The 8,425-nt window shown below is 39.2% G+C and overlaps 4 non-coding genes across 4 annotated transcripts; all 4 read left to right on the top strand.

The window, feature by feature from the left end:
* The first annotated feature begins 131 nt into the window (after nt 1–131).
* On the top strand, nt 132–347 carry LOC141377709 (small nucleolar RNA U3). The gene has a single exon (XR_012390271.1). It is a non-coding gene; the product is annotated as a small nucleolar RNA U3 (small nucleolar RNA).
* Nucleotides 348–2,627: 2,280 nt separating this feature from the next.
* On the top strand, nt 2,628–2,843 carry LOC137487652 (small nucleolar RNA U3). The gene has a single exon (XR_011006302.2). It is a non-coding gene; the product is annotated as a small nucleolar RNA U3 (small nucleolar RNA).
* Nucleotides 2,844–5,118: 2,275 nt separating this feature from the next.
* On the top strand, nt 5,119–5,334 carry LOC137487639 (small nucleolar RNA U3). Its single transcript, XR_011006289.2, has one exon. It is a non-coding gene; the product is annotated as a small nucleolar RNA U3 (small nucleolar RNA).
* Nucleotides 5,335–7,610: 2,276 nt separating this feature from the next.
* LOC137487640 (small nucleolar RNA U3) lies at nt 7,611–7,826 on the top strand. The gene has a single exon (XR_011006290.2). It is a non-coding gene; the product is annotated as a small nucleolar RNA U3 (small nucleolar RNA).
* Nucleotides 7,827–8,425: the final 599 nt, after the last annotated feature.

Here is an 8,425-nt window from a genome sequence, read left to right as displayed (position 1 = left end):
CAAAAAACGTTGCAGGTGTTACTTTTCTAATCACTGTTTCGTGCATGTGAGTGAGTGCTTGTGTTGAAGTAACCGTCACTAAGACCGTGAGGGTCGGAAGTGACTCCAGCTCCTTCTGCAGTTGGGAAGTTAAGACTATACTTTCAGGGATCATTTCTATAGTTCTTAACTAGGAAATGTGTTTCTAAAGTGATGAGTCTCCCAAACCACGATGATGATTCTTGATACTCTTTTCTTAGCGTGAATCAGATGCAGAGAGATGATTCAATTCATGTGCTCTGGATCATTGATGAATGTTCCTCGTTGTGTCTCACAACAGAGGAGGAAAAGAGTATGAGCAGAGTGGCTCAAGATAAAATTGTTAATATCAGACTGAATCATCTAAGAATACTCTTCAATAGGTCTTGTCGACGGTGCTAGCAAGGCTGGATATCGTGTTGCTTGAGAAAGCATGATCTATGTTGAATTTGATAACTAAAGCTCTGCTGTTCTTGACAAAGGAACTGCGATGTAGGTGTAGATTTTAACAACGTGCATCTAGATTGTGTATGCCAAAAATGTTACTGCATAGAGTAAAAATAAACTTAAGTCTACGATTCAACCACTAGAATGTTAATCCAAGAATATTTACTGAAGGAAAATCTATTGGTAGAAAACGAACCAAAAGTTGAGATTAATATGACGTGAATAAAAGCAGCAAAGGGAAAATAGAAATACATATTTCGTGGAAACCACATCCTAAAGAAATATCACATTAAACAAAACATTATTATTATGGTAGTGATGGGTGAAAATAGCCTTTCAAAGCTTCGAAACAAACCCATGAGCTATCTGCACAGCTAGTATTCTTCAGCATATGATAAACTTTCGGTAAAAGTGGTCCGATCACACCGAACGCCATTTTACATTCCAAAATCGCACCACGCTGCCTTTTTTTTTTTTTTTTTTTTGTCGTTGGCAGAAAAAAAGTGTGGTACTGACAAAAGTGGCAACTGTAACACATCTTCAAAATCTTCCAAAAGTCGAGAACCTAAATGTCGCTTTTAGAAAAACTGAACACTATATATTAAATCCAATAACAATTGCTTTGTTTTTTCAAAATCCTCCGATATGTCATGCTAACTTGTTGTGAGGATTTAACTGCCATCATTTGTGTGGAAATGATAAAGCATGTATAAAAATGCTAACAAAAATAAGCAATTTTACGTTTTTACTATTATTATTATTTTTTTTTTTACTAAGAAGAACCAGCATGTACACTTTTCTTATACAACTAAATTACTTGACATTTCTTAACAACAATGGAATAAATAAGTAAAACAAATAAAGAAAAATAAATCATCACATTTATTGTCACATCATCAGCAGCACGTGTGCTATGATGAATAAAAGCTTAGCTGCTGGCTCGAGACAGAGCAAAATACAAATAGAGCAACACAGAGACAGTGCAGAATACAACAACATACAACAGCACACTTCCAAAAAACAGGACAATGTAAAATTGGCAGTGTTGACAGCGATATGTACAATGAATAGGTGTACCCATAGCTGAAGACAGTATTGTTTCAAGTATGGATTGGTTAAAGTGTAGTGCATGCTACATATTGATGGTGTGCACTGAGGGGTATGGAAGAGTTTGTGTGAGGTGTGTTAAGTGTTCAACGGCCTTATGGTCTGAGGGAAGAAGCCTTCCTTCAGTCGGCTGGTGCGTGACCGGATTCTGCGGAACCGTCTGCCTGAAGGCAGCAGAGAGAAAAGTCTATGGCTTGGGTGGATAGAGTCGCTGATGATTCTCTTGGCTTTCCTCATGCACTGCGTGGTGTAGATGTTCTGGAGGGATGGAGGGAGGCTCAACTCCTACTACACATCCAGCAGTTCGCACAATCCAATGCAGGCCTTTGCGATTGCCGCTGGTGCTGTTACCATACCAGGTGGTGATACAGCCAGTCAGGATGCTCTCCACAATCCAGGTGTAGAACGTGCGGAGAATATGGGGGCTCATTCCAAATCTCTTGAAACGCCCGAGGAAGAAGAGGCGTTGTTGTGCCTTTCTCAGCACGGAGTTTGTGTGAGCAGTCCATGTCAAATCCTCAGCGATGTGGAGTCCAAGATACTTGAAAGTGCTGACTCTCTCTACTGGTGTCTCGTTGATGGCGATAAGAGTGTGTGCTTTCTTCTATCTCCTGAAATCCACCACCAGCTTCTTGGTTTTGCTGGTGTTGAGCGAGAGGTGGTTTTCCTGACACCTCTGCGTCAGAGTGTGCACCTCCTCTCTGTAGGTCGTCTCATCATTATTGGCGGTAAGGCCCACCACCAAAGAAAAAGAAAAGAAAGAAAAAAAACACAGAGAAGAGGGTACATAATTATCAAATGACATACAAATACATTACGCACAATTTACCAACTTTAGTTATTAACAAGAGTTATTAAATGCATTTTTACAGCTGCATGTGTTCAAAGTGTTCACATATTTTAAGCGTACATCATTTTTAAAGACAAAAAACGTTGCAGGTGTTACTTTTCTAATCACTGTTTTGTGCATGTGAGTGAGTGCTTGTGTTGAAGTAACCGTCACTAAGACCGTGAGGGTCGGAAGTGACTACAGCTCCTTCTGCAGTTGGGAAGTTAAGACTATACTTTCAGGGATCATTTCTATAGTTCTTAACTAGGAAATGTGTTTCTAAAGTGATGAGTCTCCCAAACCACGATGATGATTCTTGATACTCTTTTCTTAGCATGAATCAGATGCAGAGAGATGATTCAATTCATGTGCTCTGGATCATTGATGAATGTTCCTCGTTGTGTCTCACAACAGAGGAGGAAAAGAGTATGAGCAGAGTGGCTCAAGATAAAATTATTAATATCAGACTGAATCATCTAAGAATGCTCTTCAATAAGTCTTGTCGACGGTGCCAGCAAGGCTGGATATCGTGTTGCTTGAGAAAGCATGATCTATGTTGAATTTGAAAACTAAAGCTCTGCTGTTCTTGACAAAGGAACTGCGATGTAGGTGTAGATTTTAACAACATGCATCTAGATTGTGTATGCCAAAAATGTTACTGCATAGAGTAAAAATAAACTTAAGTCTACGATTTAACCACTAGAATGTTAATCCAAGAATATTTACTGAAGGAAAATCTATTGGTAGAAAACGAACCAAAAGTTGAGATTAATATGACGTGAATAAAAGCAGCAAAGGGAAAATAGAAATACATATTTCGTGGAAACCACATCCTAAAGAAATATCACATTAAACAAAACATTATTATTATGGTAGTGATGGGTGAAAATAGCCTTTCAAAGCTTCGAAACAAACCCATGAGCTATCTGCACAGCTAGTATTCTTCAGCATATGATAAACTTTCGGTAAAAGTGGTCCGATCACACCGAACGCCATTTTACATTCCAAAATCGAACCACGCTGCCTTTTTTTTTTTTTTTTTGTCGTTGGCAGAAAAAAAGTGTGGTACTGACAAAAGTGGCAACTGTAACACATCTTCAAAATCTTCCAAAAGTCGAGAACCTAAATGTCGCTTTTAGAAATACTGAACACTATATATTAAATCCAATAACAATTGCTTTGTTTTTTCAAAATCCTCCGATATGTCATGCTAACTTGTGAGGATTTAACTGCCATCATTTGTGTGGAAATGATAAAGCATGTATAAAAATGCTAACAAAAATAAGCAATTTTACGTTTTTACTATTATTATTATTTTTTTTTTACTAAGAAGAACCAGCATGTACACTTTTCTTATACAACTAAATTACTTGACATTTCTTAACAACAATGGAATAAATAAGTAAAACAAATAAAGAAAAATAAATCAAATCACATTTATTGTCACATCATCAGCAGCACGTGTGCTATGATGAATAAAAGCTTAGCTGCTGGCTCGAGACAGAGCAAAATACAAATAGAGCAACACAGAGACAGTGCAGAATACAACAACATACAACAGCACACTTCCAAAAAACAGGACAATGTAAAATTGGCAGTGTTGACAGCGATATGTACAACGAATAGGTATACCCATAGCTGAAGACAGTATTGTTTCAAGTATGGATTGGTTAAAGTGTAGTGCATGCTACATATTGATGGTGTGCACTGAGGGGTATGGAAGAGTCTGTGTGAGGTGTGTTAAGTGTTCAACGGCCTTATGGTCTGAGGGAAGAAGCCTTCCTTCAGTCGGCTGGTGCGTGACCGGATTCTGCGGAACCGTCTGCCTGAAGGCAGCAGAGAGAAAAGTCTATGGCTTGGGTGGATAGAGTCGCTGATGATTCTCTTGGCTTTCCTCATGCACTGCATGGTGTAGATGTTCTGGAGGGAGGGAGGGAGGCTCAACTCCTACTACGCATCCAGCAGTTCGCACAATCCAATGCAGGCCTTTGCGATTGCCGCTGGTGCTGTTAACATACCAGGTGGTGATACAGCTAGTCAGGATGCTCTCCACAATCCAGGTGTAGAACGTGCGGAGAATATGGGGGCTCATTCCAAATCTCTTGAAACGCCCGAGGAAGAAGAGGCGTTGTTGTGCCTTTCTCAGCACGGAGTTTGTGTGAGCAGTCCATGTCAAATCCTCAGCGATGTGGATTCCAAGAAACTTGAAAGTGCTGACTCTCTCTACTGGCGTCCCGTTGATGGCGATATGAGTGTGTGCTTTCTTCTATCTCCTGAAATACACCACCAGCTTCTTGGTTTTGCTGGTGTTGAGCGAGAGGTGGTTTTCCTGACACCGCTGCGTCAGAGTGTGCACCTCCTCTCTGTAGGTCGTCTCATCAATATTGGCGGTAAGGCCCACCACCAAAGAAAAAGAAAAGAAAGAAAAAAAACACAGAGAAGAGGGTACATAATTATCAAATTACATACAAATAGATTAGGCACAATTTACCAACTTTAGTTATTAACAAGAGTTATTAAATGCATTTTTACAGCTGCATGTGTTCAAAGTGTTCACATATTTTAAGCGTACATCATTTTTAAAGACAAAAAACGTTGCAGGTGTTACTTTTCTAATCACTGTTTCGTGCATGTGAGTGAGTGCTTGTGTTGAAGTAACCGTCACTAAGACCGTGAGGGTCGGAAGCGACTCCAGCTCCTTCTGCAGTTGGGAAGTTAAGACTATACTTTCAGGGATCATTTCTATAGTTCTTAACTAGGAAATGTGTTTCTAAAGTGATGAGTCTCCCAAACCACGATGATGATTCTTGATGCTCTTTTCTTAGCGTGAATCAGATGCAGAGAGATGATTCAATTCATGTGCTCTGGATCATTGATGAATGTTCCTCGTTGTGTCTCACAACAGAGGAGGAAAAGAGTATGAGCAGAGTGGCTCAAGATAAAATTATTAATATCAGACTGAATCATCTAAGAATGCTCTTCAATAAGTCTTGTCGACGGTGCCAGCAAGGCTGGATATCGTGTTGCTTGAGAAAGCATGATCTATGTTGAATTTGAAAACTAAAGCTCTGCTGTTCTTGACAAAGGAACTGCGATGTAGGTGTAGATTTTAACAACGTGCATCTAGATTGTGTATGCCAAAAATGTTACTGCATAGAGTAAAAATAAACTTAAGTCTACGATTTAACCACTAGAATGTTAATCCAAGAATATTTACTGAAGGAAAATCTATTGGTAGAAAACGAACCAAAAGTTGAGATTAATATGACGTGAATAAAAGCAGCAAAGGGAAAATAGAAATACATATTTCGTGGAAACCACATCCTAAAGAAATATCACATTAAACAAAACATTATTATTATGGTAGTGATGGGTGAAAATAGCCTTTCAAAGCTTCGAAACAAACCCATGAGCTATCTGCACAGCTAGTATTCTTCAGCATATGATAAACTTTCGGTAAAAGTGGTCCGATCACACCGAACGCCATTTTACATTCCAAAATCGAACCACGCTGCCTTTTTTTTTTTTTTTTTTGTCGTTGGCAGAAAAAAAGTGTGGTACTGACAAAAGTGGCAACTGTAACACATCTTCAAAATCTTCCAAAAGTCGAGAACCTAAATGTCGCTTTTAGAAATACTGAACACTATATATTAAATCCAATAACAATTGCTTTGTTTTTTCAAAATCCTCCGATATGTCATGCTAACTTGTGAGGATTTAACTGCCATCATTTGTGTGGAAATGATAAAGCATGTATAAAAATGCTAACAAAAATAAGCAATTTTACGTTTTTACTATTATTATTATTTTTTTTTTACTAAGAAGAACCAGCATGTACACTTTTCTTATACAACTAAATTACTTGACATTTCTTAACAACAATGGAATAAATAAGTAAAACAAATAAAGAAAAATAAATCAAATCACATTTATTGTCACATCATCAGCAGCACGTGTGCTATGATGAATAAAAGCTTAGCTGCTGGCTCGAGACAGAGCAAAATACAAATAGAGCAACACAGAGACAGTGCAGAATACAACAACATACAACAGCACACTTCCAAAAAACAGGACAATGTAAAATTGGCAGTGTTGACAGCGATATGTACAACGAATAGGTATACCCATAGCTGAAGACAGTATTGTTTCAAGTATGGATTGGTTAAAGTGTAGTGCATGCTACATATTGATGGTGTGCACTGAGGGGTATGGAAGAGTCTGTGTGAGGTGTGTTAAGTGTTCAACGGCCTTATGGTCTGAGGGAAGAAGCCTTCCTTCAGTCGGCTGGTGCGTGACCGGATTCTGCGGAACCGTCTGCCTGAAGGCAGCAGAGAGAAAAGTCTATGGCTTGGGTGGATAGAGTCGCTGATGATTCTCTTGGCTTTCCTCATGCACTGCGTGGTGTAGATGTTCTGGAGGGAGGGAGGGAGGCTCAACTCCTACTACGCATCCAGCAGTTCGCACAATCCAATGCAGGCCTTTGCGATTGCCGCTGGTGCTGTTAACATACCAGGTGGTGATACAGCTAGTCAGGATGCTCTCCACAATCCAGGTGTAGAACGTGCGGAGAATATGGGGGCTCATTCCAAATCTCTTGAAACGCCCGAGGAAGAAGAGGCGTTGTTGTGCCTTTCTCAGCACGGAGTTTGTGTGAGCAGTCCATGTCAAATCCTCAGCGATGTGGATTCCAAGAAACTTGAAAGTGCTGACTCTCTCTACTGGCGTCCCGTTGATGGCGATATGAGTGTGTGCTTTCTTCTATCTCCTGAAATACACCACCAGCTTCTTGGTTTTGCTGGTGTTGAGCGAGAGGTGGTTTTCCTGACACCGCTGCGTCAGAGTGTGCACCTCCTCTCTGTAGGTCGTCTCATCAATACTGGCGGTAAGGCCCACCACCAAAGAAAAAGAAAAGAAAGAAAAAAAACACAGAGAAGAGGGTACATAATTATCAAATTACATACAAATAGATTAGGCACAATTTACCAACTTTAGTTATTAACAAGAGTTATTAAATGCATTTTTACAGCTGCATGTGTTCAAAGTGTTCACATATTTTAAGCGTACATCATTTTTAAAGACAAAAAACGTTGCAGGTGTTACTTTTCTAATCACTGTTTCGTGCATGTGAGTGAGTGCTTGTGTTGAAGTAACCGTCACTAAGACCGTGAGGGTCGGAAGCGACTCCAGCTCCTTCTGCAGTTGGGAAGTTAAGACTATACTTTCAGGGATCATTTCTATAGTTCTTAACTAGGAAATGTGTTTCTAAAGTGATGAGTCTCCCAAACCACGATGATGATTCTTGATGCTCTTTTCTTAGCGTGAATCAGATGCAGAGAGATGATTCAATTCATGTGCTCTGGATCATTGATGAATGTTCCTCGTTGTGTCTCACAACAGAGGAGGAAAAGAGTATGAGCAGAGTGGCTCAAGATAAAATTGTTAATATCAGACTGAATCATCTAAGAATGCTCTTCAATAGGTCTTGTCGACGGTGCTAGCAAGGCTGGATATCGTATTGCTTGAGAAAGCATGATCTATATTGAATTTGATAACTAAAGCTCTGCTGTTCTTGACAAAGGAACTGCGATGTAGGTGTAGATTTTAACAACGTGCATCTAGATTGTGTATGCCAAAAATGTTACTGCATAGAGTAAAAATAAACTTAAGTCTACGATTCAACCACTAGAATGTTAATCCAAGAATATTTACTGAAGGAAAATCTATTGGTAGAAAACGAACCAAAAGTTGAGATTAATATGACGTGAATAAAAGCAGCAAAGGGAAAATAGAAATACATATTTCGTGGAAACCACATCCTAAAGAAATATCACATTAAACAAAACATTATTATTATGGTAGTGATGGGTGAAAATAGCCTTTCAAAGCTTCGAAACAAACCCATGAGCTATCTGCACAGCTAGTATTCTTCAGCATATGATAAACTTTCGGTAAAAGTGGTCCGATCACACCGAACGCCATTTTACATTCCAAAATCGCACCACGCTGCCTTTTTTTTTTTTTTTT

This window comes from Danio rerio, chromosome 14 (assembly GCF_049306965.1).
Source record: "Danio rerio strain Tuebingen ecotype United States chromosome 14, GRCz12tu, whole genome shotgun sequence".
NCBI classification, from domain to species: Eukaryota; Metazoa; Chordata; class Actinopteri; order Cypriniformes; family Danionidae; genus Danio; species Danio rerio.
The sequence above is the reverse complement of the archived record's forward strand: the minus strand, read 5'-3'. Positions and strand labels throughout refer to the sequence as shown.